Consider the following 25,539-nt stretch of genomic DNA (forward strand, 5'->3'; position numbering starts at 1 on the left):
GTTGGGACTAATAAGCTTGATTTACAGAATGTAGTTTGATGGCCCAACAATGTGTCACAGTGAGGAGGCTAAGAATGCAGGGGTCATTTGGTCCAGGAGGCTGATGTCTCAAGAGTCCCAGTCTGACCCTGGAGGGCCCCTGGAGAGCTGCTGGCCCTCAGTCTATGCTGAAAGATTGAAGAAGCTGCCAAAGGAACGCTGTAGCAAGGGGACAGATGAACTTGCCAGCAAGACAAAACAAACAAAAAAACAGGCTAAACTGCAAAATTTCTTCTTTCCATGTCTTTTTATCTGGGCTGCCCACATTCAGAATGTGGCTTTGGGCTTTAAATAATATGATCAAGAAAACCCCTGCAGAAGTGCCCAGCAGTTTGCAGTAAATTTGACAACCAAGATATGACATCATATCTTCCATAGCCTAAATTCATGTATCAAACCCTTCTTCCATGGTGAGGTGATATAAGGACAGGGGGCCTTTAGGACGTGGTTGAAACCATAGCGTGCGGCCTTCATGAAGGGATTTTTGAGCTTATAATAGAATATTAGAAAGCAATCTCCCTCTCCCCTCCCCCTCCCCCTCCCTTCCTCTCTCCTCCCTTTCTCCGCTCCCCTAATATTAGTTACCCTTTAATCACAATGGCCAAAAACCGAGATATAATTTTGGCTCACAGGTTTCAGGGTCACTGCCCATCATGGTGGGCAAGATAGGGCAAAGAAACTTGGCTCAAATCATGGTGAGCCAGAAGACAGGGAGACAGGAAGTGACCAGAGATAATACACCCACACCTGGAGCCTCCCTCAAAGAACCTTATTCCATCTAGGCCTCCCTTCCCCCTTTAGGAGCAAGCATTCAAGTTGTCAGCCTGTGTGGGACATTATAGATTCAAATTATAACACAGGGGTTTATAAACTAGCCTCAGTGCTACCATCCCCCTGATTCCAAGAGCAGAGATTATAGGCATCATCACCATATCCCCCTACACCCTCACCCCCCCATCACCACCACCACCCACCCCCTACCCCACCCACCCCCCAACCCCCCAACCCCGCCTAGTCCTATGAGAACACAGATAACAGGCACCATCTATGAGCCAGGAAGCAGGCCCTCCCCAGATTCTAAATTTGCTTTATGATTTGATCAGTGGCATCTCAGCCTCCAGAAACAGGAGGGAGAAATTCTATCATGTGAGCTGTTAAATCTAGGATGCTTTTCTTACTGCAGCCTAGCCAAGACACCTGCCACGCCCCTCCACCCACTGAGTGCTCGGCGCCTAGAGCGAAGTCTAAAGCTAAAACGCTTAGGCTCCCCCTAAAGGCTGAGCTCCGGTCCCACGCGCTTCCATCAGCTGTCCTTGCTGTCCCTCCATCTGTGTAACCGAATGTTCTTAGCACAGTGGGCACTCGGTCAGCAGTGAGGCTCCTTCCTGCTTCCTGCCGCCCCCGTGAGAAGGTAACCTGGTCCCGAGGCTGAGGACAGAATCTTCAGACACTGCCAAGAGACACTGTTGACAAGGGTGGTGATTCAGGCTGAGTTCCTGGAGGTTCAGAACATACTGAGTGTGTTAATGGGTCTGCTGGCTCCTTCTTTGTGTATATGTGTGTCAGAAACTCCTGATCTGCTGAAGAGGTTTTCTGCCATCTCCCAGCAACTGTGTAGCAGCCCTCACAGAGAGAGGCTCGGCCTTTCTTGGGAGCCCCGGGGATGTTAGAGGGCTTCTGGGCGAAACACAGGGCCACCGTGGAAGTAGCTGCAAAGTGAATGGCCTCAGCTGTTCTGTCCCTTACTCCTCAATGGCCCCATGGTCCTTATCAGTGATAATGATAGTGACATAGGAACCATAGTTTCTGGCCAGACCCTGCGATAACCTTTTACATGTCATCTGGCTCAGTCCTCTGAACCCCTGAAGGATGATGCCTGGATCAGCAAATGAGAACTCTGAGGCTATTGGGGTCTGGAAGACTGAGTGGTTTGCCCAAGGCCACGGGTTTGGTAAACAGTTGAGGCTTAAGTCAGCTTCTGTCCCCTCCCACTCCCACGCCACTCCCTCTTTTCCTTTTCCCTTTCTTTCCTTTTCTCTCTCTTCTTTTGAGAATTTTTTTTTCAGCATCTGCCCTGTTTTACGCACTATAAAGCCTCAGAGATATAATGGGAACACGACAGGTAGCTTTCCCCTTGAGTTGGCACATGGAGAGTGCTCCCCTCCAGGGAGACCCAGCTCTTCTCCAGGCCTTCAGCGAATTCTGAAGTGAGACTGGCCAAGGCTGAGTTGTGGGACCCTGGGACACACTCACCAGAAGCCAGACTTTGGGGTGAACGAATTTGTCCAAGATGAAGGCATTGCGTGAGGATGGGCGGGAGGGTAGACTGGAATGGTATCACAGAGGGTAACTTCAACAGTTATGGGTAGATGAAGAAGAGGAACCTTATGACAGGATCAGAGAGGGAGATCACCATGTGGGGGGAGGACCAGAAGAGGGAGTGTCTGAAGAGTTAGGGAGGGCAGGAGTGCCAAGCTCAGACCATGGGACAGTCCGTCCAACATGTTTACTAATGCACCCACTTACCCTTCCATTTGGTTTTTCAAGACGGGATTTCTGTTTATAACCCTGGCTGTCCTGGAGCTTGCTCTGTTTACCTGGCTGAACTCAGAGAGTCTCCTGCTTCGGCCTTCTGAGTCCTGGTAGTAAAGATGAGTGCCACCCCCACCCCCGCAGCTCTTTCTTTCTTAGAATATTTTTATTTGTTCTTTGAAAATTCTATAATGTATACAATATATCCTGATCATATCCACCCTTCTCCTCCCTCCAGATACCCAGCACGTACTCTCCCCATCTCATGCCTTCTGCATATATATATCTCCCACTGAGTTCATTTACTGTTGTCTGAATGCACATGGGCCAGTCCCCCACCAGAGTGTGGACAACCTACCAGTGACTACTACGCAGCCCTAAAGAAAAATGATTGCCCCTGTCCAGCAGTAACCAACTGCCAATAGCTTCTCAGCTTGGGGGGTGGGGAAACATCATGGACACTCTCCCATTCATTCTAGAATGACTGGATTGGTCATGTGCAGATAACCCATAGCTGAAGAAAATTCATAAATGCAAGAGCCATGTCACCTCCACGTCCAGAAGATGGCATTTCACACCATCCATCTCCACCCTGTTTTTTTAGTCTTTCCGCCATCTCCCATGACAGTCCCGAGGTGGGAGGTTAATGCAGATGACTCAGTGCTTGGGCCAACTGCAAGAGTTTCTACACCAACAGATATCCACTCCCGCTGCAGAAAAAGCCACTTAGATCACGGCTGAGAACAGTCCTGATTTATGAATACAATCTCAAATGCTTAGAAAGCAGTTTGACCACATCTCCATTTAGCAGTATGATGACAGTGATATGGTCCCCAGGACCTGTGGCCAGTCCATTCACAGTCTTTTGATTAGATTCACAGTAGCAGCTATAACCTCTCTCCTGTGTACCAGGCTTGAGGACCGCTTGACTTAAACAACTGATTACCCTTGCAAGACTCAGGCCACTATTGTGACAGTCAGGTCAATACTGTAGCATCTCTGGTCCACCACTGACTGAGGCCTGTACTATAAAAGCCAGTCAGCAGGATGTTTCCAAGTCAGTTCTAGCTTGACTTCTCTATGTTCTACAAAGTCAGATGTGTCTTCGGTAACAGTGTCTTAGTATCTAGTTCTGATTGGCAGCCAAAAGCAATGACAATTGCCTGTGTTTCTTGGGGGACTCTGACACTTCCCTAACCAACACTCACGTGCATGTTTTATTTCTTAAATTCCATTTATTTAATGGTGTGTGTGTATGTATTTGTGTGTGTGTGTAAATCAGAAGAAAACCTGTAAGAGTTGGTTCTCGCCGGGCGGTGGTGGTGCACGCCTTTAATCCCAGCACTTGGGAGGCAGAGGCAGGCGGATTTCTGAGTTCAAGGCCAGCCTGATCTACAGAGTAAGTTCCAGGACAGCCAGGGATACACAGAGAAACCCTGTCTCGAAAAACCAAAACAAAAAAAAAAAAAGAAAAAGAAAAAGAAAAAAAGAGTTGGTTCTCTCTTTCCACGTTTAGGTCTCAGGGAACCAAACTCAGGTTGTTGGCAATGATGACTTTACCTGCTGAGTCATTACACTGGCTTCCAAATTACATATTTTAAAAATAGCTTACAAAGTGCATTTTCATAAGCTTTGCAAATAATCCTTAGTTTTGGCTAACCCATCCTACCTCTCCACTCCTCCCTCCCTCCCACTCCTCCCTCCCTCCCTCACACTCCTCCCTCCCTCACACTCCTACCCCTATTTAATTAAACCTTTGGCCCCAGTATCTGCCTTACCTTCCTTCACAGCTCATGAGTTTTACATCATCCCACCACGAGCGCTTCCATTCCCCCTTACATGGTTCTTTCCAGTTTATTGACCTCCATAGACACTCCAAATAAACATACAATCTAGAACTTTGAGGCTAAGATCCACCCCTGAGACAAGACATGCCTGGGCCTGGGCTATTTTACTTAGTATATTTTTCAGTTCTACCTACTTTTTAAAAAATAAATCATAACTTCCTAAAATTTTCATTAGTTTATTTTTCTTTTCACTTGAATTCTATATGTGCATCTCATTTTTTCTTTTTTCTTCTTTTTTTTTGTTTTTTTTTTTTTGTTTTTCCAAGACAGGGTTTCTCTGTGTAGCCCTGGCTGTCCTGGAACTCACTCTGTAGACCAGGCTGGCCTCGAACTCAGAAATCCGCCTGCCTCTGCCTCCCAAGTGCTGGGATTAAAGGTGCACGCCACCACCGCCCGGCTCATTTTCATTATCTATCATCTAGCTAGTCTGTTTCCTAGATATTACGGAAAGAACACAAATGTGCAAATATCTGTCTAGTAGGATGTGGAGCCCTTTGGGTATATGCCCAGGAGTGAACTCGTTAGGTGTTGTGGTTTGAATGAGCGTTGTCCCCCACACTTAAACATAGGCTCACATATTTGAACGTTTGGTCCCCAGTTGAGCAGCAAGGTTATGGAACCTTCAGGATGTGGAGCCTTGCTGGAGGATGTACACATCACTGGAGGCAGGACTTGAGGGTCTATAGTGCGACCCCACCTCCTGTTTTCTTTCTCTGCTTCCTGTGTGCAGATGAAATGTGATCAGTCAGCTTCCAGCTCCTACTGTTGAACCACACTTCCTCAGTCGCAGTGGACTCTCTCCCTCTGGGAACAAAACAAACACTTTCTTCCTTAAGTTGCTTTTGATCATAGTGGTTTATCACAGCAACAGAAAAGATACACTGGGCTGTATAGCACATCCTTCTTTAGATTTTTGAGAAACCTCCACATTGATTTCCATAGTGGCTATGCTCATTTGCTCATCCACTAACAGTGGGTGAAGAATTCTTTTTCACCACCCCCTCTCCAGCATTTGTTGTTGTTTTGTTTTCTTTATGGCAGCCATTCTGACTCTGGTGAAATGGAATCTCAAAGTAGCTATGACTTGCATTTTCGTAATGACTAATGTTGAAAAGCTTTTTCAAATACTTATGAGCTACTTGTAGTTCTTCTCTTAAGAACGTGCTGTTGAGTTCCGTAAGCCACCTTTTTATGGGGCTGTTTGTTTTCTTGATATTTTAGTCTCTTGAATTCTTTGTATATTCTAGGCACTAAACCTCTGTTGGATATAGAGCTGCATTCTGTAAGCTGTCTCTTAACTTGATTGATAAGGTTTTTTTTTTCTTTTTGCTATACAGAAGCTTTTTAGTTTTGTGAGATCCATTTACTGATTACTGGGTATGCTTGTTTGAGTATATAGTTTCATATATTTGCATGCTTAGTTCCTAGTTGATGAACTGTTTTGGGAAGAGATTAAGAGGTGTGGCCTTTTTGTAGGAAGTGTGTCACTGGGGAGTGGGCTTTGAGGTTTCAAAAGTCCTCACCAGGCACAGTGTCTTTCTCTGCCTGCTGCCTGTGGATCAGGGTATAAAGCTGTCAGGCATTGCTACAGTGCCTTGTCTGTCTGCTTCCTGCCATGATGATAATGGACTAACCCTCTGAAATGAAACAAGCCCCTAATCAAATCTTTTCTTTTATAAAAGTTACCTTGGCCATGGTGTCTCTTCACAGCAATAGAACAGAACCAAATCACTGGGCAAGAGGCAAAATTGAGAATATTATTTACATATTGATATAGCAAGTGAGAATAATTTCCACTCGTCTTTTACTAATAAAATTCCAATTATAAGAATAATTAGATATGGTCTTTAAAATTATAGGTGTCTTGGGGCTATGATAGAATACTATGACTGAAAGCAACTTGGGGAGGAGAGAATTTATTTCAGCTTACGTGTTCCAATCATACTGCATTACTGAGTGAAGTAAAGGCAGGAACCCAAGGCAGGGACACAGATGCAGGAATGGAGCAGAAGTCATGGAGGAATGCTGTTTACCAGCATATTCCTCATGGCTTGCTCAATATGCTTTCCAATACAATGCTGGCCCACCTGCCCAGGGTGGTACCACCCATAGTAAGCTGGACCTCCTTCTGTCAATTGGTGATCAAGAAAATGTCCTGCGACCACTCTGACAGAAGCATTTTCTCAGTTGATGCTCCTCAAGTTCCCCTAAGGGCTTCTGGGTGAAACACAGGGCCACCATGGAAGTAGCTGCAAAGTGAATGGCCTCAGCTGCTCTGTCCCTTACTCCTCAATGTCCCCATGGTCCTTGTCAGTGATAATGACAATGACATTGGAACCATAGTTCCAGAGCAGGTACAGAAATGGGTCAGGAGCAGCTCGACTCATGCCAATCACAAGTCTCTGAGATTCCCAGAGTCTGAGCTCACTTAGCCTCACCAGTTCTTCTGTGTGGCAACATAGCCCACTGGTCTACACACTCCTTAATCTTATCAGAGTTTGAGACATTCTCTCACATCTTCCCTGGTGGAATGCTTACATGCCTTCCTCTATCTCATCTTTAACAGTAACTCTGTGTTGTGTGAGAGGATTCTCTTGGGTGAGATGCAACACACACACACACACACACACACACACACACACACACACACAAACACCTCAGAAAGGGAACCCAAAAGAGATCAAACTAATGACTCCACCAAAGTCTAATTTGGTGAACTAATGCGTTTTAATCGAGGTCACTAAGGGCACCATGGGTAAGGGGTTCCTTACAGGAACAGCTTTATCACTGAAAGCACACTCACCATGGGAGACGACTCCCAAAGCTCCATCCCTGGAGCTCTCTGCACAGCTTGCAGGCAGATGGACAGATCTGAGAACTCTCCATGGGGTAGCATAGCTGTTCTCGTTTTTCTCACACACCACTACCTGTTGGAGGGAGTGTTTTTCTTTGGAGGAAACTACTACCCGATGCTGTAATCTATTACTAATAACTGTCGGGAGTGAAGGAGTTCCATGATCCACTGACAATGCCTTCTAAGGGCATGGGTGAGGAGCGTGATGGTGTGTGTATTTGCCGTGCAGGACACATCAGCATCATTTCTAGCACCAAGAAATGGTTCTTCCTGAGGACATCTCTGGACTTGGCTGGTCATGCTCTTGAAAGTGGTATTGGGACCTTCGGTTCTTCTGTCTTTCTATGTCTGCCTGTCTCTGTCCTTTGCAGATACCATGAGGCCATCAGCGTCATCCCACCATATAGTTCCTACAACGATATTCTGTTTCATCTCCAGCCCCCAAATGACAGACTCGACTGCCTAGAAACTATGAGACAGAGAAGCCTTTCCTCCTTGGAAGTTGTTCAACTCAGTTATTTTGTCACGATGCTGAAAGTCTAACATGGGCACCTTGCAAACTCCCAGTCATAGCTCCTGGATGAATCTCTCCATTCACCAACCATAAGAGTCTGTCTGATGAGTAATGGTAGCGCATAATAATGAGCTTAATTTTGTCATAGACACAAATGATGACCCTGTGTTTATTATGTATAGTGTTCATACCAAGTGAGTGCAGAGAACTATTAATATCCTTACATTACTAGTACAGAAGAGGGAAGTATAGAGAAAAGGGCATGCTTATCTTGTGCAGAAGCTATTAAGGTTAAGTCCAGGTCATCAAAAGCCTGTGCAGACCAACTCTTGTTGCCAGGTATGACCAGCATCCAGATCTCATCAAGGGATCAGGGAAGTCCAGACTGTCAGCACCTTTTCTGAGTGGGGACCTCTCAGTATGGGGATGGCTGAACCTGGCAAGGAGGAGTAATCTGAACACAGAACATGGAGAGGCATTACAGCATTCTCTGAGAAGCTTCTGGCTGTAGAGTAAACCATGGACAAGTACCATCTCCACCACCTTTACTATCTTAGCATGACCTGTCAACACAACTGAGAGTCATCTAAGAAGGAACTCTCAATTGACAGATTGCACACACTGAATTGGTCAGTAGACTATCTGTGGAGGGTTGTCTTGACTGTTAATTGATCTCAGAGAGCACAGCTCACTGTGGGCGGCACCATTCCCTGGACAGGTAGTTCTGATCTGTATAAGAAAGCTGGCTAAGTATAATTCTGTGAGTGAGCCAGCAGGTAACATTCTTCCATGGATTCTACTACAAGTTCCTGCTTGAGCTCCTGCCCTGATTCCCTCAGTGATGGCTATGACCTGGAAGTGGAAGGCAAATAAGCCATTCCCTTCACTCTGTTTCTTTTGGCCAATGTGTTTTATCATAACAACAGAAAGGGAACCTGAACATTCACATTTCAATGGGGGCAAGAGAAATCCAGTGATTTTGACTGATTCAATAATGAATTAGGTCAGGGTTCTTCAACAGAACTTTATTTCCTGATATAGCTATGCAGGCTGCTTGGTGCACACAAGGAATGTGGGTTGGAACAGTAACGTGGTGGTAAAGATATTGAGTAACACTGGAGAATGTTGCTAAAATACCACTAAGTAGAAAGCGTGGGATAGAAACAGAGTTTGCATGCTGTATTTTCCTTTATTCATTCACTGATTTATTGATTTCAGGGTTGGGATCAAGCCCACATTTTTGGTCATGCTAAACAAATGTCTGCCACCCTCCTCTCCTCTCCTCTCCTCTCCTCTCCTCTCCTCTCCATCTAAAGTTTGTCATAAAACTCATTCCTGTCAGCATCTGACACCTTCAGGTGGGAAAGATGAGGCACAGATCCTTCTACAAGGCACAATAAGAAACTGAACCCGGCCGGGCAGTGGTGGCGCACGCCTTTAATCCCAGCACTTGGGAGGCAGAGGCAGGTGGATTTCTGAGTTCAAGGCCAGCCTGGTCTACAGAGTGAGTTCCAGGACAACCAGGGCTACACAGAGAAACCCTGTCTCGAAAAACAAACAAAAAAAAAAAAAAGAAAGAAAGAAAAAAAAAAGAAACTGAACCGGAAAGGACAGGGAGGGAGAAGCAAAGGTCGGTCAAGAGCTCTTTATCTGGGAGAAACTTAAACCTGAAGCCTCTAAAGAAGGGAACAGTCCAATAGCACACACATCTAAGTCTATAAAAGAGAAAGGAGGCAAATGGGGAAAAATTGCACTTTTTGAGGCATGAATAGAAATATTCTGAGTACGGATATTAATTTTAATGAGTTGCAAACCCTGAAAATGCATTAAGGAGCTAGCATTTTGGTAACTTATTGGTTAGATAGATACAATTTTATATGTAAGGGGTGGGGGAACAAGACAGTAGAGTCAACTTATGGCCCAACAAACAGCCCATGCACATGATATGCAGAAGCAATCCTGGAAGAAATTTCCTATTCTTACTACTTTTCCAAAGGATTCGGATTCAGTTCCCAGAACCCACGTTTGGTGGCTAGGTCGCCTCTCTAAGCAACTACAAGTGCAGATGTTAACTCAGGACTCACTGAAGAAACAGTAATAGAAGATGGTGTCCATGCTCTCCTTCTCTGCCCCCCCATCTCCCTTCCCTCCCTCTCCCTTCCCCTCCTCTCCCCTCCCTTTCCCCCCTCTTTTTCATCTGTTGAGATGAAGACTCAAGTATGAGTTGACAGTTCACGTTTCATTCTTGATTTAGAAAGTTGGACAAACCACAGCCTGGTTTCCTACAGTACAGGCTTGGGAACATTTCCTTTCCTGTCCTTTTCTTTTTGTTTTCAGTCTGGTCTCTGCTATCATTGTGGATCATGACTGTCTCCTGTAAGGGCCCATGTGATGTCACTGTTGGAAGGAGATGGTGGAACTTAAGGAGACAGAAACTCTTACAGGAGGTTTTCTGGTCACTGGGGCATGTGCTTGAATGGGACTAGGGGACCCTGACCCCTCCCCTCCCCAGATGTGAGGTGAGGGCCTTGTTCTACCAAGTATCTGGCAGTGAGTGGGTTGATGACCTGGCCTCAGGCCCAAAGTGATGGGGCTACTCAATCTTGCACTTGAACCCCAAAACAAAAACAAACTGTGATAGAAAATGAGCCTTGAGCTGGGTGGTGGTGGCACACACCTTTAATCCCAGCACTCAGGAGGCAAAGGCAGGTGGATTTCTGAGTTCGAGGCCAGCCTGGTCTACAGAGTGAGTTCCAGGACAGCCAGGGCTACACAGAGAAACCCTATCTCGAAAAAACAAAAACAAGCCTTGTCTAAGTTAACTCCCTCAGGTATTTCATTACGGTGTGGGAATCTGACAGCTGTGGCCTTCCGTGGAGGGAGAAGACCCTCCCACGAATCTCAGGGCAATCTGCCTCTCTCAGCATCTACTGACATCTAAAGTGTGTCTTCAGAGCCTTTGAACAAACAGCTGGAGCTAGGCCAAGCCAAGGTGACATGCAAGACAGCAGGTCTCAAGGAAGATGCCTACAAATATAATGACAGATGTGAAGGAGACAAACAACCTGCTCTTTAGGGCTTGCCTGCTGATGACATCGCTGTCATGGGGGAGGGCAGCATGCCTCTGTTTGAGACTTGAAAATGAAAATTCCTTTTCTCCTTGTCTCTCCCTCTTCCCTCACTTCTCCCTTCTTCCTACTCTTCCCTCCCTCCTCCCTCTCCTCCTTTCCTCCCCTTCTATTCTCCTTTCCTCCTACCCTTCTCTCTCCCTCTTCCTTCTCCTCCCTCCATTTTCCCTTTCTTCTTCCCTTCCTCCTCTCTTCTCTTTCTCTTCTCTCTTCTCCCTCCCTCCTCCACCTCCTCCCTCCATCCTTCTTACAGTTTCCCTTTCTTCCTTCTTTCTTTCTCTCTTCACTTCTTCATCACACTGTAGTGAGGTTGGGCTCAAATTCAGGATTTCCCTGTCTCTTCCTCCGATGCTTGGCTTGACACCCTTTTCTCCTAAATGAATACCTCCAGAGGAATTACAGTAGGAATGATTAGACTGAGAGTACACTTGTCCTAATGTGTCTCCCAGAGTAACAGGATTAACATCTTTGTTTTGGAGAACTTATTTGCATAGGAAACCCAGCCATCTGTAAGGTTTTACACACATGAGTATCTAGATATTACTTTGTATTCAATATTAATTGTTTTTACTACTAGGGTTGAACCTAGAGTGTTGTACATAGGCTTCTTCCCTGTCACTAAGCCACCCTCCCCTACCCACTTATTTCCCTTTGATTCTGAGACAGAGCCTGGCAAAATTAACCAGGCTGCCCTTGAACTCTCAATCCTCCTGCCTCAGCCTCCAAGTAGCTGGGCCTACAAGCCTGTGCCTCCTGCTCTAGCTTGGTGTTAATTTTCATACCAACTTTAAAATGTTTTATTTCATAATGAGATTTTTTTTTAATGGTGGTTCACTTTGGCTATTTGGTGGCTTAACTTGTCTGTGTGTGCCCGTGCACACGTGCCATGGTGCATGTGTAGAGTCAGGGGATGCTATGTAGTCTTTCCTTCTTCCACTTTGATGTGGGTTCTAGGACTCAAAACTCAGGTCGTCAAGCCTGTGTGGCAAGTGTCTCTCTCTGCCAAGCCATCTTACTGGCCCAAATTTAACTGCATTTTAAAGAGCTCTAAATAAGATATAGTCCCACATTGAATAGTTTTCTATGATAATACAGACACTCAGCAGATGTCCACTGGCTATATATGGCTTCTTATGAGAGAACTTCAAACAGCCAAACAGTAAGGAATGTAGAAATAGCCATCAAAATGGGCTTGAGTCTCACAATATACACAGATACATGTGATGGATTTTTCTGATGTTTTAATAAATCATCTTCAAGAAGCTTTGGACCTAAGAATACGCTTCTTTTTAAAAATTCCTGGCTTCTCATGAAATTCTCAGAGGAAGCAATGACTCAGCTGTACAGATGAACTGTGATGTGTCATCCCCCTGAGGTCACACGCACTGACTACCCCATCCCTAAGCTTTTGGTGACTGTCACTTCTAGGGAACGGTATCTTTCCTAGTTCTGAGCTGGCACCTTATCAGATGTTTGATTCTGCAAAAGAATCTTCACTGTAACACTTTGCAAGTATTAATATAGGGGGTGGATGTGGGTGGCAATAACAGTGACTTTATTTAAAAAAACAAAAAACCCTAGGTGGTCTTTTATTATATAGCTGACTTTCACTGGGAAGGAGCGGTGAATGATTTAGTTCTATTTGTGAAGTCTAATTTCCTCTCTTGGCTGTCTACTTTGACAAAGAAAAATAATTCAATGGGCTCATCATGACTGGGAAAACAGTAAAAACAGAACAGAAGAAATAATACACAGAATGTACCGCAAATATAGCAGGAGAAAAAAGAAAGGCTGAGCAAACTTGCCTTGCTAGACAGCAGCCATCGCAGAAGAGGATGTGCATTTCAGCAGAGCGAGGGCTTGTCCTGAAGAAGTAAAGGTCATGGTAAAGGGCAACTCAAACAGCTGACCCCCTATTAAGGCCATCAGCGTGCCACCAAAGTGGGACCAAAGGTGTCTGGTGTGTGGGTCGTGAACCCATGAATTCACTGCTGCTGTGTTACCTGCAAACTCGAGCCCTGTCTTAGCATCACTAGACAAACACAGTGCAAGTATAGATAATGTTAGTTCTTTCATTAGCATTAGCGCGCCAGGCAATGGCCATTTGGCATTTGAAGCGAGTTCGGAAAGCGAAAAAGCTTGGTAAGTGGGTACCTGTGGGCTGAGTGAAAACCCAAACCTCTGCCATTCCAGACTGTCTGCTTACACTCCATACCCAACAAGGAACCATTTCTTGATTGGGGTGTAAGCTGGGGGTGGGGTGGGGAGGAGTGGATTGTATGTGACCACCAGCAATGACCAGCTGAGAGACAGTTACAAAGTGTGTTCCAAAGCCAAGTTGGCACCAAATAAATGGCATGATCACTGTGGTGGTCTGCTACTTGTCTGCTTCACAACAGCATAGGTCCTTGTAGGACCTGAAGGGTTTGATCCTGAAGGGTTTGGTCTTGTGTTTCTTGCATATATTCACACCCGAAACATTCCACCACACCAAGTAATGGCAAGACATCAAATCCAGACCATAAATGCTTGAAAGGAGAGAGACTCCTCTCAGGAGAAGTAGTTGTATACGATTGTTTCAAATATTGTACTGGTAAGTGGAAGGGAGTGGCTTAGCTGATCTGAGAGTCTTCTGGGCAGTTCATTAGATCTAAGAATGAGTCTCAGCCGTCCTTACAGATTAAATGTGCTTGGGGAAGGATGGGCCTAGGGAATCTGATCAGTTTCAGGGACTTGCTGAAGCCTTTGAGTTGTTTACTTGCTCAGCTTGACTAGGCTTCCATGCCTGGTGAAATGTTTCACCTCCCTTTTCCGTCTAAGACAGGGGAAATTGCTACGTAATAGGAGGTTCTGTAGGAGAGGACCTAAGCTTGTTGGGTGCCTTGTTAGAATCCAGGTGAAAGTCACAAGGAATGAGTTTTAGTACTAAAGGAGGAGACTGCAACATAATAGCTAACAATGGAATGAGAACTCTGCTAAAGCAGTGGGCTTTTCAACATCTCCTATGTCACAGTACCCAGTGGTTCACTTGCCAGGCCACAGCACGCTAGGTGGATACCCAGTTACATGTCTTCTTGGCATTTTGAGTCAAAAGAAGTACCTCACTGTGTAGCTTAGGATGGCTTGAAATGTGCTATCCTCCTGCCTCAGCTTCCTGGATTGTAGACATGCTTTGCCATGACTCACCACACCCTGTCTGCTTCTAACAGGAATTAACTAACTGATTAATTGCAGAATTGCCAAGGGTCAATCTTTTAGCTTTGAGTGAAATATTGTGCCCCATGAAGAGCAAAACAGAGAGATGTTGAAGGACGAGATTTAGAGCTGAGAGTTAGGAAAGGGCCAACTCTGAGATTAGAAGAATGGATGCCCGGAGAAAAACTCAAAAGGTCAAAACATATTTTTATTTAGAATTAAACCCTATATAGTAGTTCATTTTAAAAAATGAATTAAGCCAGGGTTGTTTTAAACCTGCAATCCTGACTCTGAGGGGACTGAGGCAGGAGGAATATGGTAAGTTTCAGGACAGCCTGGGCTACATAGGAAGACCCTCTCTGGACAAATAACATAATAAACAATATCTGCACACATAAATATGGATGTATTTCAAGAGCATGATGTTTAATGAAACATTAAGTCATAGACATATAGAGAATGTATGTCTTTGTTGGACTATGGTGGGATAAACCTTTAATCCCAGCACTTGGAAGGCAGCTGCAGGAGGATCTCTGTGAGTTCCAAGCCAGCCTTGTCTACAGAGTGAGTTCCGGGACAACCAGAGATGTTACACAAAGAAACCCTGTCTTGAAAAAATTTTAAAAAAAAAGAAAAAGGATTTCTGAGTTCGAGGCCAGCCTGGTCTACAGAGTGAGTTCGAGGACAGCCAGGGCTACACAGAGAAACCCTGTCTCGAAAAACCAAAAAAAAAAGAAAGAAAGAAAGAAAGAAAGAAAGAAAGAAAGAAAGAGGGAGAGAAAGCAAGAAAGAAAAAGGAAAAAGAGAATGTATGTTTCAATCTTAAGAAGCAGGAACACTAGGGAAAGTCAAGCACTATGTCTTATAAAAATGTATACAGATGTAGTAGGCTCTGACTCAAGGGCAAACACGGTGGGGCTGGGGAGCTGTCTCAGTGGTTTCTGGCCTGCTGGGCCCCTTGTGAAGCTCTAGGTTCACCACAAAGAGTACACAACACAACACAACACCACAAAGAGTACACAACACAACACCAAGGAAATGACGTGACAGCCAGGTGTGTAGACTCCTCTTGGGAAGGACTTACAGGACCTTTCAGGATCAGTGAAAGTTAATGTCTTACACTGTCCAGGGGATGAATGAGCATTTCTTTAATTATACTTAAGTGTGCACACAGAGTGTCTCTGCACTCTCGAGTGTAGGATATAGTCATCAGGATCAACGAAGAACAGAGACAAGACGGACACGTAGCATGGGGAAGCACAGCTAGTCTTAAGGCAGAGTGACAGAAATAAATCTGCACACAGACAGAGTAGACTGTGACAGGACACCAAAGCAGAACAGTCTCTCCCAAAGCACTACATCATTCTAGAATCTAGAGAGACAAGGACTTGAGAGCACTTGACTGACGGTGGATAAATCCACTGTGAGAGAAGCCAGCAGGTCCTGAATGTTACTTTAAACTGCTGATGGAAAGAACAGTAAACCCCAATTCCTTACCTGTGAATTACACCCAAGCTTTAAGGTATAACATGAGTGCTTTAAGACACAGAAACTGAGAGAATTTCTTCTTTTAGAACTCATTAGAAAAAGCACGCGAAGAATGTTTACAGTAAGAAGAAAATTAACCAGGAGGGGATGACTAGAAATAAAAAACAAAAGTAAACAAAATAAAAACAAACAAACTATGTGGGGGCTGGAGTTGTGGCTCAGTGGTTCAGAGCACTGACTGTTCTTACAGAGGACCCGGGTTACCAGTGCTCATAGGGTGGCACACAACCCTGTGTAACTCCAGTTCTAGGGGAACTGATGACCTCTTCTGGATTTTATAGGCATTGTAGACATGTGGTGAGCAGACATGCGTTCAGGCAAAACACCCATGCATACAAAATAAAAAATAAGGGGGTGCAGGAAGCAAGGGTGAACAGAGAACACACACACACACACATCCATTTGTTAAAGGATTGGTCACCAGCTTGGTGTTGCTGAGAGCTACTGGGAAGTAGAAGCTATGGCCCCTTTTGGGAGGTGGTCATTGGGATGTCCTGGGAGGAAAGTGAAGACTCTGCTCACTTCTCCCGGTTTCCAGCCATGAGTTGAGTGGCCAAGGGTGGAAAGCAAGCCTGTTATGGGAAATGGCTATGATGCCAGTTGTTCATAGAGTGACCAGGAGGGATGAGTGGATAGGAGCGATAGGCTGAGCTCCAGCTAGAACCTGCTGAGAAATATCAACAGTGCATACCATGGAGCCTTGGGTAATTGTTCTAAGGAAGTCTTTGTAAGAATGGATGCTTTAGCATTGAGAGAGAAGTGTTCTAAAAGTTGCGTAACCTTTTCTGTTACCTTTCTATAAACATGGTTCCGAGCCCACCAGCAACACTGGGTGGCACAGTTTCCTTCCTGTGGTCCTTGAGAAGCGACATTCAGTGTTGACTTTTGTGTTTGACTATGTGACTAAGTCATCCTTGAATGTGGTTTGTGAGCTCAAATTCAAGGATCTTCTTACAGTCAAAGAAAGGAATCAAAAATGAGTGAGCTGCCCTGATGTGTTCTCCCTCTGCCTCGACTGGAAGCTGTCTCCATGGCAGCCAGCCTACAAGATCCACTTCTGATGAAGGGAATCAGGGTGAGCTTTGGAGAATGAGTAGGAGATGTTGCTGGGAAATGGCTTGAGGGGTTTTCCCTCTCCTCTGGATACCAATCGAGGGACAAAGAATTCAGATCTACCAGCTGATATTTGGAAACTGAAACAAACCAAACCAAAACAAACCTCAAGTCTGTTGCTTAATTTTTTCCCCAGTAGCTTGACCAAATAAACAAGTGGAAAAATGGTTTGTTTGTGTGCATATAGCAAGCCACAGGAAGCAAGAAGCTATGGGCTAAATCCTGTGGTCTCTGCCCTTCCAAGCCCCCCACCCCGCACCCTGCACCCCCTCCAACCTAATGGTGCAGGAGTGGAGTGGGGATGCAGGCTGGCCATCTCAATCAAGTCAGTTCTGGCTTTGCTGGAAAGGAAAGTAAGAGTGCAAGTTACTTGAAGATCTATTTATTATGTGTACAGGCTTCTGCCTACATAATATGCCTGCAGGCCAGAAGAGGGCACCAGATCTCATTATAAATGGTTATGAACCACCATGTAGTTGCTGGGAATTGAACTCAGGACCTCTGGGTAGAGCAGCCACTGCTCTTAACCCCTGAGCCATCTCTCCAGCCCAGAATGCAAGCTGTTTAAATAATCTGGTGGGTGATGATCAGTCCATTTTTTGTTGCTGCTACATCACTCCAAAGTGGGTAGTTTATACAGAGAAAACATTCATTTCATAGAGCTCTGAAGGCTGAGATCTAAGGTTGAGGGTTGTATCTGGTGAGCAGCTTCAGGTTGGCAGGGACCACATGGGAAAACAGCAAGTCTCTTCTTCATTTTGTTCAGCCACTGATCGTGACCAGACATAGGCTTATGTCTATAAGCCAGCACTTGGGAGGCTGAGGCAGGAAAAGCTCTAGTTCAAAGCCAGTCTGGAGTATAGAGTGATATTTTGTCTAAAACAAAGGAACGAGAGCAGGTGAGATGGCTTAGTGGGAAACGTGCTTGGTGTGCAAGCATGGGGATCTGAGTTGGAGCCCTAGGATCTGTGTAAAGGTGGCAGGAGAGAAGTGACTCCACAAAGTGGTTTTCTGGCTTCCTCAAGGCCATTGTGTTATAGACACCTACCCATGCACAAACCCACCCACTAATAGTAACTTTTAGAAGCAAACCTAAGCATCAGGTGTGGTGGCACACGCCTTTAATCTCAACACTCAGAAGGCAGAGGCAGCTGGATCTCTGTGAGTTCAAGGCCAGCCTGGTCTACATAACTGAGTCCATGACAGCCACAGAGAAAATACAGAGAAAACCTCTCAGAAAAACAAAAGAACAGACAAAAACCGCACACAGAGAATCAACTGTATTGTGGTATAATTTAAACGCAATCATGTAGTCATTCATGATACATTCAGAGTGAGTCACTCATAAATCTGATGAATTAATACTCCCAGATAACTATTGCCCCCTCGGGATTTGATCTCTATGGCCCTGAATGCCCACAGTACTCTCCTGTGGTCCTCCTCTTTCTGCCCCTAGCCCTAGTAGGTGCTTGATTTGCTTTCTTTTATGCTATTGATTTCCTGAAAAGACTGGCAGTTCGCCTTTAGAATGTGTCACAGGTCCAATTGTTTCCTTCTAAGAGTCATTAACCTGATATTCCAGATATTGTATTTCCTGTGCACTGGAAGTTAGGCCTAAAGGCTTGGCTAAATATAGTTAAACAACACAGACAGATACAAAGCCTTCACAGATGACTTCCTGTCCATGTGACACCAGGGTAAGGACGGTAAGTTTGAGTCTTTGTCCTTCCTTCCTGGGAAGAAGGATAACCTTTGCCATTAAAGTCCTTTATCTTTATGTGGGAGAACCGTTTTCAAATAAAGTCACCTTCCTTGACACTCCTATGTTCTAACTCAATGGCCTGTTGGGTGGTGAGCAGAGGGGCTTGGGTCTGGCAGTGGTTCCAGTTGCCCCCAGGAATCCATGTTCTGAAAACATTATAATTTTAGGTTTTAAGTAAGGCATCATTATAACCCCTGCCCCCTCTCTCCTGACTACGGGGCTGTCCTTTGTATAGTATATCATTTCCTTAAAATACAAAGTTATCTGCCAGTGTTCCACTTGCTTTCTTTTTTAAAGGCCAGCATTAAAGGTTCTGTCATTTTTCCCTGCTTCAGGGTTATTTGTAGAAATAGCACAGGATGCCATACAATACAGATGGCAGCTGTAGGATGGGAAAAGACTAGTCCATCTGTCACTAACTGCACAGGCTATAGCCATTACTATGGGGCCTTTTAGGGGTTTAGGAACTAAAGTCCCCTGGGCCTGGGTTTGGGGTCTTGGCCTTTGATTGGAAAAGTATGCAGCCCTTGAAGATGTGGGCATGAAGATGCTTCCCAAGCAAGAGATGGAAGAGATATGATGTAGGCTCATCAATGGAATCTGTGACTGATAGGCCATTTGAGATCCTGAGCCTGAGCCCCTGAGGGTCAGGGGTTTTAGGGCCTTTGGCGTGTGCTCATGGCTTTGATCTTGTTGGCTGACATTGTCTTTAGGTCCTGTTTTTACTTCTGGGGGGGGGGGGGAATGTACGCTCTGCAGGAGTGTGGGATCCGCCTCTTGGGGAGTCTCTGTATCTCTAGTAAGGGTTTCTTGTTATCATTTCTGTGCTCTTTGGGGACAGGCTGCACACAGTGAGCTTCTGCATTCCACCATGAAACTCCCAAAGCCTGAGGACTGAAAGATCAGGATTTAAGGGGAAAATTTTACTTTTATATTTTTATGTGCATGAGTATTTGCCTATGTGGATGTCTGTGTATCACATGCATGTAGTTCCCATGAAGGCCAGATTCCTTGGAACAGATTCACAGGGGGATGTCTGTAACCATGTAGGTGCTAGGAACTGAACCCTGGTCATCTGCAGGAATAGCCAATGCTCTTAACCATTGAGCTGTATCTTCAGCCCCCAAGATTCCATTTTAATTAATTAAGTTTTGTTTTGTTTCCTTTAAGATTGGCCTTGAATTTGCTCTGATCCTCCTGCTGAGGCCCCTTGAGTACAGGGATTACAGGCATGTGCCACTAGACCCAGCTAAGATGCCATATTTGACTTCACCAAACTCTTACCTTTCTCCAGGGCATCGGAAGGTGCGCATGGACGATGGGGGTGCATACAAATGATTTTTTGGTATGTACTGTGTACATTTTTTTACTTTGTGATTCTGATTATGACTAACAAATCTGTTTGCTGTGTAAGGCTAGCCTAGGAACCCTATTACCTGCCTACCAAAACCCCTCACACAAAGCTTCCTGGGAGGAAGGATAATCTTTGCCATTAGAGTACCCTATCTTTATGTGGGAGAACCATCTGCGTTTCAAATAAAGTCACCTTCCTTGACACTCCTATATTCTAACTCAATGGCCTGTTGGGTGGTGAGCAGAGGGGCTTGGGTCTGGCAATGGTTTCAGTTGCCCCCAGGAATCCATGTTCTGAAAACATTATAATTTGTAGGTTTTAAGTAAGGCATCATTATAATCCCTGCCCCCTCTCTCCTCTGTCTCTTTGTCCTTGAGACAGGGTCTCTCTGTTCAGCCCTGGCTGGCCTAGAATGTGCTGTGCAGACCAGCCTGTTCTATCTTCCCATCCCCCAATACAAGTGAAGAGTGTCACTGGGTAGTCCTAGCTTCCCTCCTCTCTCTCCTCTCTTCTTTTCCTCTCTCCCCCTTTCCACCCCTTTGAGAAAGGATCTCATTGTGTAGCTCTGCCTGGCCTGGAACTCTATATGTAGACTAGGCTGGCCATGACTAGCCTCTCCTCCCGCTCTCCTCCCGCTCCCCTCGCACCCCCTACCACCAATTGCTAGGATTAAAGTGTGTGCTTCCATGCCTAGATAATCATTTTATTACTATTGTTGCCAGTAGTCTCTTACTGTGCCTAGTTTATTAATGAAACTTTGTCAAACTGGGCAGTGGTGGCACAGGACTTTAATCCCAGCACTTGGGAGGCAGAGGCAGGCGGATATCTGAGTTCGAGGCCAGCCTGGTCTACAGAGTGAGTCCCAGGACAGCCAGGGCTACACAGAGGAACCCTGTCTCGAAACACAAACAAACAAAAAACAAAACAAAAAAAAGAAAGAAACTTTGTCATAGATATGCAAGTATGAGAGAGTGAGAGCAAAAGAGGGAAAAGGAGAGGGGGAGGGAGAGGGGGAGGAGGAGGGGAGGGGAGGGGAGGAGGAGAGGAGGGGAGGGGAGGGGAGGGGAGGGACAGACAAAAGAAGGAGTGAGGAAGACTTGATGAGGAGCAAAGACCCCAAGTCCTTACAGCTTCTTCCCACTGGCTGTAACTTCCAATGATGGTGCTGTCACAAGGAGTGTCACCATACCAGTTCATCATCCTTATCCTTTTGCTTTTATTGCCACGCCACATCCCTTGGTAAGGATGGCCTTGCTTCAGGAGATGGGAATGACTTGTAGCTTCTGTAGAAATGACAAATGTTGGCATGGCTGCCATTAGTAATAATTAGTAAAAGTCCACGAGAAAGCACAAACTGGACTGAGGTGTATGTGCAAATAAACTAGACTTTCATTTTATGTGGGGTAAAGATGCAAGACAGTTTAATGCAGGTTCATGGTCTGCCCTTGGAATCTTTAGGGGGCTTTTATTACTTAAGTCTGCATTGATGTGTGTTCATTGAAGCCTGGTATACTCTCACTATATCCCTGGCTTAGGAATAGGAAATAGAACAGAAAGGGGCTAATGCTTTGGGTCCAGATGGACCTGGTTGAACACTGGCTCTGTCACTTATTTGCTGAGTAACTTTAGGGCAGAGTTTTGAGCTCTCTGAGAGTCAAGGTGCCCATAAAACATATCAGCCCAATGTAAAAGAGAACTGGTACATTGTTTCTCTGTGTGCCATGATAAACTCTTAAATTGCAAGTATTCTAGATGCTGTAAAAGTCAAATACAGTTCCTGGTAATTAGAAAATTTTCTTGATTTTGTTTTGTTTAATTTTTTATTTTGTGTCTTTCTGAGATAACTCACTACATAGCCCAAGTTGGACCTCACTATGCAGTTCAAGCTATTCTCAAACTTGCAACCTTTTGTTTTAGCCTCTAGTGTGGATAACTCCAGTGTCCCAACTAGTGTTTACTGTCCTCTCTATATTAAGCCCTTTAAGACAAGCTAGTAGGCCAGAAGTCAACTGCATTTAGACAGCCTACATTCCAGATAAAGTCGGAGTCATGTTCTGTGTAAAGAGTTAATAATCTTTGGTGATATCTTCCAGGGAAAGTCCCAAAATACCTCTGAGGAACTTGGAATTTAAGAATGTTCACCATGTTATTGGCTGCAAAGAAAGGTCATGTCTTAGGGTTTTACTGCTGTGAACAGATACCATGACCAAGTCAACTTTTGCAAGGGGCAACATTTAATTGGGCCTGGCTTACAAGTTCAGAGGTTTAGTCCATTATCATCAAGGTAGGAGCATGGCAACATCCAGGCAGACATGGTGCAGGAGGAGCTGAGAGTTCTACATCTTCATCTGAAGGCTGCTAGCAGAATACTGACTTCCAGGCAGCTAGGATGAGGGTCTTAAAGCCCACACCCACAGTGACAAATCTACTCCAACAGGGCCACACCCACTCCAACAAGGCCACACCTCCAAATAGTGCTCAGCCACTCCCTGGGCCGAGCATATACAAGCCACAACAAATCAGTTACAGTTTGAAGGTATCAGGAATAATGTCTCCAACTGTGGGACACAGTAATGAGGAGGGTGAGGGGATCACTCCAGAGCGGCCTTCTTGCCAGTGACTCAGAAATTCCCTATCCAGTCTTCATATTGAGGTCAGTGAAGGGCAACTATGGTGGGAGCTTGCATTTTCCTGTGCTGGGTCATCTCTCTATCAAGAAGCCCAATACCCAATTCTCAGGGTCAGAAGAGGAGTCTGGTTTGTGTGTATGTGTATGTACATGTATGTGTGTGCATGTGCATATGTGTGTGTGTAGATTCTTCTGCATATGTATGTGTGTGAATACATATGGATATGTGTTTATATATGTGTATGTGTATATGAGTGTCTGCAAGTATGTATATGTATGTGTATGTGTATATGTATTGTGTGTATATGTATATTGTATATATGTGTATATGGATATATGTAGCTGAGTGTGTACATGTATGTGCTTCTATGTGAGTATGCATGTATGTCTGTGTGCGTATATGTATTTTGTGTGTGTGTGAGTGTGTGTGTATGTATACAAAGCATATATATATATATATATCTCCAAGAGGTGAAGCAGCTCTAGGGAGATGTCGTACTCTGTCAACAGTTCTGAAACATTACTTGCTTATTAGTATCCTCTTTCCCTTTGAGGATTTGAGTGCTCCAGATCTCTTTGGTACTCAAACAAATCACTAGCAGGTCCTCTGAAACCAAGAAAACAAACACAGATTGAGTTTGCAGGATAGAGTAGGTCCTAGAATCCTCTTGGATGCTTCAAGAATACTGGGGTCTCTGAGGTCAGCCTGGTCTACACAGTGAGTTCTAGGATAACCAGAGCTATAGTGAGAGGCTCTTTAAGAGGAGGAGGAGGAGGAAGAGGAAGAGGAAGAGGAGGAAGAGGAGAAGGAGGAGGAAGGGGAGGGGGAGGAGGAGGAAGAGGAAGAGGCAAAAGGAGAAGAAAAAAGAATGAGGAGGAGGAGAAGGGGGGGAAGGAAGAGGAAGAAGAGGAGGAGAAAGAGGAAGAGCAAGAGGAAGAGGAGAGGGAGGAGGAGGAGGATGTGATGGTGGAGGAGAAAAGAAAAAGAGAAAGAGGAATGCTGCGGCCAGACCTCCATACAGGATCTGACTGGTGTTGGTCCAGGACGAGCTCTGGCCATGGAGATCTGAGAGCCTCATAGTGACTCTAACAGAGATCCAAGGCTATGAGGCATGTGGGAAGCAAGTTTAGGAGAAATAACACCCGTTAGACTCTAGGAGTGCTAATACTACCTTGTAATGGATCCAAAACTCCCAAACATGATCAAAGTGCAGGAAGATTTGATGCTCCTGTTCTTTTTTACGTGCTGTGCTAATGTCTGCACACATACACATATATCCCATAACTTATTATTAGGTGGGAGAGATGGCTCAGTAACCACTGAGCATCTCCGCTGGGTCTGACTCCAAGCATCCACGTGGTGGCTCACAACCGTCTGTAACTCCAGTTCCAGGGGATCTGCCTCCCTCTCCTGACCTCTTTGAGTGTCACACATTAAGCATCCTGGTACAAGGACATAAGTGCCGGCAAAACACTCACACACATAAAATTAAAAATAATTTAAAATATGTCATTTTAATCTTTTTTTTTTCCAGACAAGGTCAGACTAGGCTGGGCTGGAATTAACTATACATCACATGCCTGAGGCCTATGGTTTTACTGCTTCAGCCTCACAAATGTCTACTTTCTAAAAAAAAAAAAAAAATGTAGTAACGGTCATATCCACATTTTTGATGATGTTGAGCAGTACTGGCTATTTGGTGTGAATATCATCTGGTTGACTTGGCTGCTCCCAGTAGATGGTCTTGGCTATTTCTTTGCATTTATTATCATTTTAATTGATACAAAAATTCTCCTTTTAAAAATATGTTTATCGTTTGTGTGTATGGCATATGTGTGCATGTACATGTACACATGGGGGAGGGATGCATGCGCCCATGCATGACCATGTTGAAGTTGAAACCAGAGGTTGTTATTGGATGTCTTCCCTTTTCACTGTCCACCCACCTTGGGTCTCTCAATAAACCTGGGGCTCATAGATTTGGCTACAGTGTCTGTCCAGTGAGCTCTGGGGATCTGCCTGAACATATCACTGCACCTTGTTTTCAGGCGGGTGCAGCATACTGAACTCCAGTTCACATGCTGGTGAGGCATGCACTTGCTGCACCCTTGTAAAGTGGCAAAGAAACGATGTAACCAGTTAAACAAGCAGAATTAACATTGTGCCTCAGAGTCATTTTACAGTTCATCAACCAGTTGGGGGTGTCAGATGGAAGTATCAGAAACCGGTTGTACAAACTGGTGTGGTGACGGAGATGGTTTCTATAGGAAACTGCAAGGGACTGTGGACATTGTTCCGTGGGAAGAAGAATGAAGAACAATTCATTACACTGAATCAAGGGCAATCAAGGCTAGCTAAAAAAAGCTGACACTCCATGCAGCAAGTGTGTTTGGTTTGGTGTGTTTCATCCTGTGACTCCTCATTCAATGATCAGTTGAAGTGAGTAAGTCAGAGGTGAGGCTGAGGTGGCTACTGACTCCTCCCATCACTAGTTTGGTGAGCATGGATGCCTTGGTGGCAAAGGCATGAGGGGAGTACACTTTGGACAATCACCATGGACAATGCCAAGTGCTGGGGAGAATGCCCGGCAGGCCAGCACATCCCAGGGGTTGGAGTGCATGTAAGCGTCTGATTGCATGTATATCCACCTGACTTAAAAATCACATGGTGCCACGTCATTCATTGTACCAGATGCCTTTTGTGTGGAAGCTCTCTCAGTAGGACCCAATAGGGTGCACCACTCCCAGAGCATCTGATGAGGTCCCTACAAGTGTTACAGCAGTCAGGGAAACACATCGCAAAAGAGATAAGAATGGAAACTTGGTACAAATTGCCTTCATTGATCTGGATCAAACTTCAGGAAGTCTGATGCCAGGCAGTTTATGGTCAGCATATTTAAAACACAGGACAATTTGGGAAAACGTTTCCAGGCAACAATTATTACAATTCCAGGTGCACAATAAAGCTTAAGTGTGACTACAGGGAAACCGCTTTACAAAGTACATGTGACCATGAAGGAGGGA

The sequence above is a fragment of the Grammomys surdaster genome, unplaced genomic scaffold, assembly GCF_004785775.1.
Source record: "Grammomys surdaster isolate TR1022 unplaced genomic scaffold, NIH_TR_1.0 362, whole genome shotgun sequence".
NCBI lineage: Eukaryota > Metazoa > Chordata > Mammalia > Rodentia > Muridae > Grammomys > Grammomys surdaster.